This window comes from Pteropus vampyrus, unplaced genomic scaffold, assembly GCF_000151845.1.
Source record: "Pteropus vampyrus isolate Shadow unplaced genomic scaffold, Pvam_2.0 Scaffold19, whole genome shotgun sequence".
NCBI lineage: Eukaryota > Metazoa > Chordata > Mammalia > Chiroptera > Pteropodidae > Pteropus > Pteropus vampyrus.
This window is the reverse complement of record NW_011888800.1, coordinates 12,135,254-12,144,918: the sequence shown is the minus strand read 5'-3', so window position 1 is coordinate 12,144,918 and position 9,665 is coordinate 12,135,254.

Sequence of the window (9,665 nt, the reverse complement as noted above, 5' to 3'; positions counted from 1 at the left end):
AGTATAATATATAATGTATAATAACAAACTGTATAATAGATTTACCAAAAAAAGAGAATTTAGGAGGCTAATTAGATTTGCTTTGTATGTTTATTCTTTATTTTGCAAAGGATCTTAAAAAGGTTTTCGATGGAAAATAAAACACATAAAGGAAGCCACACAAAATAATGGTATAGTTTATTATAATGTTATATTTTTATTATTGTTATTTTATTTTTATAAGATGGACTCCTTTGTAAACACCTCAGGTCAAGAAACAGAATTTTTCCAGCCACCCAAGAAACCCATTTCATGTGACTCAGTCTCAACTCCTTTTCTCTGAAAGTAACCCCAGGCCCTGACTTGTAATCATTTTTGTGTTTGTGTGTGTGTGTGTGTGTGTGTGTGTGTGTGTGTGTTTACCAATTTATCACCTATTCCTAATTGAGTGCATCTTTAGGATAACATAGCTTAGCCTTTTTAAAAAAGTTGTTTAAGTAGGTTTCCCCTCCTTCCTTTCTTTTTTTCTTTATAATTTATCTGTTGAAAAACCCCAGGGCATTTGATCTATAGAGCTTCCCAGATTTTGTTGGTTGTGTTCTATATTATAGCTCGATATGGTCCTCTGTTTTATGTATTTTTGTTAATTGGCAGCTGGATGCAGAGTTTTGATCAGACTCATTTCTGCCCCTTTGGCAAGACTGTAGGTGGTGATGTGATTTTCCTCAGAAGCACACAGTGTCTGCTTGTCTCTCTCTTTGTGACATTAGCAGCCAGCCTTTCATGCTCATTACCTAAATCCATTTGTTCTTTAGAGGTTGCAAAACGGTGGCATTCTAATTCTATAATTTCTTCTTTATTTATTACTTGAGGTATTTTACAATTAGATGATTTCTTTGGGTACCCAAAGATACCAGTTTATATAGAAAAGACAAAATACATGCTTGATTTTTTTTCTTTTATCAGTTTTCAAGGTAATTAATTCTTTGTTTTCCTCCAAATATAACCAATGAGATTTTTAAAATTATTATGAATTAATGTACTTAAATGTATTTGATGGGTTTCACTCGCAATTATTATCCTTTTTGAAGCTCAAATAGTCTCATCTTTAGCTGATGGGAGCTTCTTCAAGTTGTCTTCTGAGGGCCTATGACATAATCTTAATAGTTTTTGATAGCTTTCTCACCACCTGATATAAAAAGATGTTCCAGAGTCTTCTTATACATGAAACCAGCCATTTATCCAAAATGCCTCTTAGTTTTTTTAATTGGAAAGTGTATCAAGACCATTGCTAAGGATGCCTATTGCTTCTGGGTTGCTTTCACTGTCTGAAGAGATGCTATTTTGCACCTTCGCTTTTATTCTTATAGTAACTTTGTGTGGGATTTGGCCTCCACAGCTTTCTTTCCCTCGCTTTTATGTGAAATGATTTTTTGCCTGAACTTTTAGAATAAGGTGTTGTTCAGTATAGAGTTTCTCAATTCACAGAGATCCCTCTTCTATTGTTTTCTTGTAGTGAGATTTACTGGCTCTGTTCTCCCCTCCTACATTTATTGGGAACTTCTCTGTCTTTCTTTTCGCTATCCAGCTTAGCCTTTATTCCATGACTAGAAGTTTCAAAATGAAGTTTCAAATCTCTAATCGTTGGCGCCATCCTATAAGCGGTCCCCGGTTGATCAGTTTTGAGAGCTTATATATGTCAGGCCTTATTGCGACCCCTTATACTCACCTGCTATTGAACTGACTGAGCCAAATTTTTTTTGTAGTACAGTAGCCCTGCTGTACTTCAGCAATTACCTGATGTTATTTTGGGATCCCCTGTTCTCATGTTGGCAATATTCCCTGCGCCTTTCTTGTGCTTTCTCTTGCATAGAAGCTGATACCATGCATGCATTTGGTGTTGTGACGGTGGTTTGTCCCCACTTATTTGTGTTTGTATTTGACACAATTTTATTTGAAATGCTATCCATGGGTCTTTGGTTTGCTATCTGATTGCTTTCCTGTTTCTATGTGGAGATTTGGAAAGATTAAAGAACCGTGCCACTCCTGTCTCTATCTTGAAAATATTTTTTGTTTTCAACCAAAAAGATTTAGAGTTTTATTTTTTAAACCAGATAGTTCTTTTAGAACATTGAACATATGGTTTACTTTACAAAGATTCTATTTACATACAACCAATGGGAAATTCATCTATTACGTAAAGTTGCATGCAGCAAAATTGTTCATAAGTTCATGCCGAGTGAACAAAACAAAACTACGAAGCTGTTGAATATTTGATCTTGGAAAAATCACTTCACTGGCTTCCTTGTTCTCATTTGTAAAATGAAAGGACTGGGCTAGATATGATTCTAAGATATTGTCTCAATTCCTCTCTTTATTAGCACTTGCTAGTATTAAACATTATTAAACTCTGAATGGTAGCATTAAAATAAATGAACGAAGACGTTCCAGAACAAGCCATCTCTTGAAATAGCCAAGTAAGCTAACCCATTTAAAATTACTGTAAATGTGGTTTTTGAGCAAGTTATGGATTGGTAGTCATTTTTCTTTTAAGAAACAAAACTATCAGAATTATCTTCAGCAATTCCTTTCTCACTGACCAATGTCAAGTTAACAGCCTTCTCTAAGATACCTGGACCTCGGCTGAGTTAGACAGCAGCTATTATGCTTGGGAATCAAAGCTAACAGTTACATGTTTACTAAACGTGAGGCCTTCACGTGCATCATTCAGTGCAGTTATCCACCAATCCTCGAGAACGGAGGAGTCGTTCTCATTGGCTGCTCAACAGAAGTAACTGGTGGCTTTTAAAATTACTATTTGGCACTTGCCCAGCCCAACTGAATCGAAATCTATGGGGGAGGCTCAGAATGGATAGTTACAAAAATTTTCCAGCTGATTCTAGGAAAGTTGAGAACTACTGGGATGGCTATTGCTATCCCCGTTTCATAGATGATAGATTGGGCAATTGCCTAAGATGTAAGGTTACATGGTTCTGAATTAACTGACAGAGCCAGGATGTAGACAAAGGTTTGTCTGATGCCAAAGTGCACGAACATCCCTACCTGCTAAGCTGTGTTAACTCCTCACGATGTAAGTTTCATGAGGGCAAAATCATGTCTAACTTCTTACTGCACTTCTGGTGTTCAACACAGGGCTGTCTGGGCATTTGATGAGAATCTAATAACTATTGTTGAATGAATAAATAAATGAAATAAATAAGAAATTCCACTATAATTTTTCCTTGACAACATCCACAGGACCCCCACCCGCCCCCGCTCAAATACACAGTATCTTTTATAAATTGGCCCTTTGTCCCATCAAAATGCCCTCTGCTCCTAAGCATTTGTCTGAAGTGCCTCCTTTCTGAATGGCTCAATTAGCTCTCCAGCTCCACCTGCTGATGCTTCAAACATTGTTGGGATTTCCAACTTTCTGTTGGAGGGAAAATAGGGAAATCTACTATTAGGATCCCTGTGAAATCTGTCATTTGAAAAGTTATTTTGACTCTCCTCCATGGAATGAGAGCTAGGAATGTTGACCACCCTCAGCCTTGTATTATCTGCACCCTCAACCCTAAATGAAAGGTTTCATAGGCTGCCTCTGCTACTGTGCAGAGGAAGGAAAAAGATGGCTAAAGCTCTTCCCATGCTCTAACTCCAGCTTGTCAATATTACCTTTTTATTTTTAACTTTTTATGAGATGAACATGTAATATATACATATGTAAAGTATATACAAACTACACATCCGGAAAAGTGCACATATTTTGCCATTGGCTTTTATAATTTACACACGCGGAGTTGAGACCCATGGGTTAACACTTAATGAAGTGAAGGATTGATTGTTCCCACGCTGAGAACAACCTGGGAAGGCAGGGGTGGAGTGAGTGTCGAATGTGAATGAATGCATAGCTAAAGGGAGCCTTCAGTTTCTCAATTGCTGCTGTCTCATGAGTCGCCCTCCCTCAGGCTGCTTGCACAGGAGAGTAGCCTGAGAAACTTCATGACGCGGAGCTTTCAGCTCAGTCTACCCAGCTCTGTCATATTTTGTTTCTCACCATCACAGGAGTTGCTAGCTGGAGCTGCGGCCACGGCTGTGAGTTGAGCAGCATTCCTTTCGATGGTTAACATGTTCCCAAGGTAGCTGCCAGCTTTCCTTCAACCTCATCCTTAGTGAGTTTACCAGAGAAAATCAAGGTCGAGCCCTGGTTTAGAATATGATCAACTGACCATTTCCAATTTGCAGCTACTTCAGTTTAGTCTCATTCACCGCTGTGTGGGTTCAAGTCAGTGAAAATTATTTAAAATATTTTCAATTTCCAGAAGGCCTTCTTGGTCTTCTCAAAAAAATTTTTTTTTTCTTTTACTGGTGGGCATATTCCAATTCTCTGAGTACTAAGAGGGAGTACAAGTTTTGCAGATCAAATACTATATAAAATAAAAACATTTTAGAGTGGAAATAATTTTAAAATTAGTTTAACCTTAGTTATATCTCTCCTTCATGTTTTTCTGAAACTCAATACAAGGGGATAATACCACATGCTTTTTAGGCTATGTGATTATAGGCCTAGAATATAAATATTCATCCCTTTTCCCTCTGCATTGTAACTCTATGTGATCACATTTTTTGTTGCCAGAACTTGGCAGAGAGGCTTAGCTCTCAATGAAATTGAATGCATTGGGCAGGCCATCATCTGAGGAAAAGATTAATAGGTCAGGGATTTTTATTAGCTATATTTACAAAAAATGAAATTTTACTTTTAGACTGCTTTTTGATATTGTTACTCTCACTTCATTTGTGCTAGCCTTCCTTTGTCTTTGTTCTAAGAGTTCAAATGAAAGTCTTCCCTGAGTGTTTCCATACTTAGTGGTTTGCTGAGTGATCTGGAAAAGGGCCTGCCTCAGTCTGGCTTTGTCATTTTCTCCTCCAGCTCTATTTCATTGAGGTGTTCTGAGGGGATGGCAAGTGAGACCAGAAGTGGGGGAGCTCTGACTCAAACACGCTGGAGTGTGGAGATTTATTTTCTTTACTTTAATATAATAAACCCCCTCAGGGTCTTACTTAGCATCATCATTTTTCCTTAGTCTGCTCTGTGAAGGCTGCCAAACCTACGTGGGGAGATTGATGCCTCCTTTACTCTGAATGATAGGGACAAAGGCATTCATCAGGGATTCTTCAGAATTTGCTGGGCTTAGAATTTCTCCCTGAGGTTTGGAACTAAGAGCCCAAACCTCTAGAGCTCATAAGAACTGAGCATAAGAGAATCTGGTCCTGAAGAGAGAAAGCCAGTAAGTCCTTCGTAATTCTCTCCAGGCTGGGATAGGCTATTCCAATTGCTTCACGTGCTCTGAAGTCCTTCCTTAGCAAGCAGAGATGGAGATTGTCACAGCTCTGTTGTGGTGGTGGTGGAGGTGGTGGTGGGGGTGGTTTGGAGCTGGAGGAGAAGTAGGGACCTTGACCAGAAAAACTGACAACAGCAATGCAAAGAGCTTAGTGCACCACACATGGCCATGCAGTCCACACTTGTTGGGGCTGTGATAGTGGTCGCTCTTTGTAAATCAATCTCCGAAGGCATGGTCTGCATACTTCCCTGACAAAGAGACCCTTGCTTTCTGGATTGCCAGGCTATTCAGTCTGTCTCGTCTTTAGACAGATAGTCCCAAGGAACTAGAACTGTATGACTTTGTTCTAGAACTCAAGGACACACATATCTCACTTTTAGCCCTTCCCTCCCTCTTTTTCCAGTTCTTCCTCAAACTGGAAGGCCACTATGGGAGACATGTACAAGTGCCTCCCAGATCTCCCTCGAGGGAGGACCCATTGCCCCAGCACTGGGGGTACTGTCAGCAGATGGTCTCTAGCTCACAGCCCCTAGGGACTGCCTGAGTTGCAGAGAGCAGCTTTACCTGAGATAGTCCTGTCTTAGGGCAGCCCACATCTAAGCAAGTGGGGACTTAGAAGCCCAGACACTCCAGCCTGACTCTGACAACTTTGATGGGCAATGTTCATTTCAGAGCTCCCTGCTGGCTTGGCTGAGGCTTCTTTGGACTTGCCTCGAAGTTCAACTTCTACTTCCAAAGCCTGCTTCCTCCCTTTTTCCTCACAGATGCTGAGCCTAGTAAACATCTTATACCCCAAGCTTCATCTCAGTAACAGCTTCAAAGCACCCTACCTGTGAGAAGTTCTAGCCGGCTTGGTAGCTTGGTAGAGTTCTATGCTCAGAACTCCACATGACTCTTGATATTAGATTTTAGATTTTAGAAAACACTTTTTCCTTCAACAAATCTTGGCTTTGAAAACTGTTATCATGGATAGAATAAACAAATGAAGTCTGAACTCGAAGTGGAGGAATGACTCCTTTGTTCTAGGCTGTGTCTACCCTTTCTTTGAAAGAACGAATACTGTTGATTCCATGAGAGAGCAGCCATAGGACAAGAGAAAATTAAAAAATAATAATAAAAAAAAAAAGATTTGGAAAGTATTTCTCCAACGTTATCTCATGTATATACATATATATGTTACAGAGCTTTGTAAACTCTAGAGCACAAGGCAGCCCCTGGAGGTTATCACTCTTTCGATGGAAAAGCACTGTCCTTTCTGCCATGTTGCAGTACATTGAACAACTGGACTAGCCTTGTCGCAGTCTCTTCCTCAGTCGACTCTGTGTTTCCAGGTACTTCAGGGGGCTGTTTAGACAGGACAAAGCAGTGGGAAGGATAGTGGAAATGGCTTTAATCTAGTTAGACTATTTTAATTTCAGCCCCTGTCTTTTTTGTCTAGCATACTTTCTGCCCTCCTTTTGTCAGGTGCTTATTTCGTGGCTTTGGAGCATCCTTCTAATCCAGAGACTTTCAGACTTTCCTCCTGGATACAAAGAGAATGATAGATTCATTTTCAAAGAGTAGCCTCTTTTTCTGTGCTTTCTGTGCTTATCTTTTGAATGCGAGTGTGCAGCCATCAATTCGTACTGTATGGGGACTCATGTCACTGGAAGATGTGGCCAAAGGACCAGCAGCTTTGGATTCTCTTCTGAAGGAATTTAGCTGCAACATTTAACATTCGCTCAGCACCCTGTTAGCAGACTTGGCTTCCTCTGAAGAGGGCTCACAATGAGATATAGGAAGGTAGCTGCCATGCGAGTGAAGTCCCTCCTCTGACTGTACTTTGTGGAGTTCAGATCTTTAGGTGCCTGCGACACTGAACCCCGCGGGGCTCAGAAGTCCTAGCCAAGTCTCAAGATTCTTTCTTTCTTTAAGTCTCATGGTTTTCTTAAAAGGAAATCATAAAATCATTTGGCCCCTCCACATGGTAGAGTGAATGTTCCCTAGAAAAAAAGAGTATCAATAACAATAATAATTTTAAAAAGTTTTTTGAGCATCTGTTATGAGTCCTGCATTGTCCTATATTCTAAGACTTTAAGGTATTATTGTATTCAATTCTTAACAATAACTATAAGAGAAAGTTGCTACTAGCATTTCCGTTTTTTACAGGAAACAGGCATCCATTCTGGTTCAGTCTCTCGCTGTTTATAAGGAGTTGCTGATGATGTTTCCTTTTTCAGTTTTTCCATAACCATTCACTGAGCACGTGTCGTATGCCAGTTGCAATGCCAGCACTGGGGGATAAAGTGCTGAACAAAAGAGCCATAGTCTGGGCACTGCGGAAAGTCAAAGATGATCAAAGCATGTGGTTTCTGAGGAGCAATAGCTACATATCAGGGGGTTTTTTTTTTTTTTTTTGCTGGGGAATAAACCTGAAATCCTCTACTTGCTGCCTAGTTCTTCTTAAAGGCTCAGTTGTGAGAAACCAAGTTTCTGGAACGTTTCTACAGGACATATTATATAAAGACTCATTTTCCTTCCGAGTTCTCCCTCTTAGAAAATGACACCCTGGTTGTCATTTTTGACTCCTACTTCTCCCATCCCTTACCTCATCTATCAATCACTGAGTCCAGATAGCTTTTTCTCCTAAACATCTCTTGGGTCAACACACTCTTCTCCATATCCATTGCTACCATCATCTGTTGCTCAGAGTTCTATAATAGTCTCCCGATAAGGGTGCCATCTCTTTACCACCCTACAGCCCACTGTCCTTCCAACACTTGTGTGTCAAGTGGACAGTTGAATACAGAGATACACAGCTCAAAGGTGCAGCTTGGTGGATGAGGAGAAGCCAGCAAATGAGTTTCACAAAGAGGATCACTGAGGTAGGAGGGAAATTGGAGGAACATGGTGCTGCCGGGGTAGAAGTTGGGTGGTTTCAAGGAGGGACTGATTGGAGGCTAAGGTGAAATATAAAACATTCCATTACATTAGCCAGCACAGAGATCATGGATGACCTTAACAGAGAAGATTCACTGGGCAGAAGTGAAATTAGAGTCAATTATAAGAAGGAAAGAACAGAGGGATGTTTTTGTTTTTTGGTTTTTTTGTTTGTTTGTTTGTTTGGTTTTTTCTGTATGTGAGAGAGAGATTGAATTAGCAGCTGGAGGGGATTATTGGGTGAGGGATTTGGTTTTTTGTTTGTTTTTACCAGGGGAAAATCTTTAGCATGTTTTTGCATTGATGGGAAGGATCCAATAGCAAGCAAGAGAATGAAAAATGCAGCGATGAGAATGGACTGCTCGAGAAGGTGCCGGGGATCAGGTTCCAGAGCTCCAGAAGATAGATGGGCCCTTGTTGAGGGAGTGCTGCTTTCTCCATTGAGACAAGATAAATGGAGACGATGGCTACAGAAAAAGGAGACATATGGATTTGGTAAGGAGGAAGATCATAAATTTTTATCTGATGGATTCTATTTTTTAAAAAATCTTATAAAAAATCATGTTTAGCTCACATTTGAAGAAGGTTTCAGGAGAGAGACTGCAAAGGGTATAAAATAATCATTATGAGACTGGAAAAGCTAAGTTACTAGAGAGACATAAGAGGAGAGTTGAGTGTTTTGTTCAGGCTTTTGCTCATGAATTTAAAGTAAAACTGGTTAGCTATATTTTGTGTGTGTGTGTGTGTGTGTGTGTGTGTGTGTGTGTGTGTGTGTGCGCTTTCCTCCAGTAATATCCTATTTTTTAAATGAAAGTGTGGATAAACTGGACTCCCCCAGCCTCAGTTTTATTCCTGACAAGTGTGGCAGAAGAGAGAGGTATAAAGGAGAGCAAATTTCCAAGGAAGGGATTATAATTATAGAGTACGTGATCTAAGTGAATAAGAAGGAAATTGGAAAAAAAGAACTGACTGGTGGATAATGAGAATGTGGTTGATGGTTTGGAGATATCAGTAAGGTTAAAGAATTATGTCGGTGAGCTTAAGCTAGTGGAAGAGGTCTGGGTTAGTGAAACAGATTTGGAGGCGATGCTGATTGTAATAATACCACGGTAGTGTGTGATAATAAGACTAGATCGGCTATAATAAATGGAGAAAAAGCAGCTGAAGATGATAAGGTCATGGAGCTGAAAATCTGTTTAGATGTCATCTCATTTTGCACACATCTCAGGGGTTTGTAGTTATTTTATCTCTCCACGAGTATGTTATTCTCTGAGGGAAGGGACTATATTTTTCTCATCACTCCTTCTTCCCTAATTCCCAGCACAGTACCTGATGCATAAAATACTCAACATATGTTTACTGAATGAACAAATAGGTCTATTTAAAAAACTTTAAGTTATTTCTGAATCTAGGGCTGCAACCTGG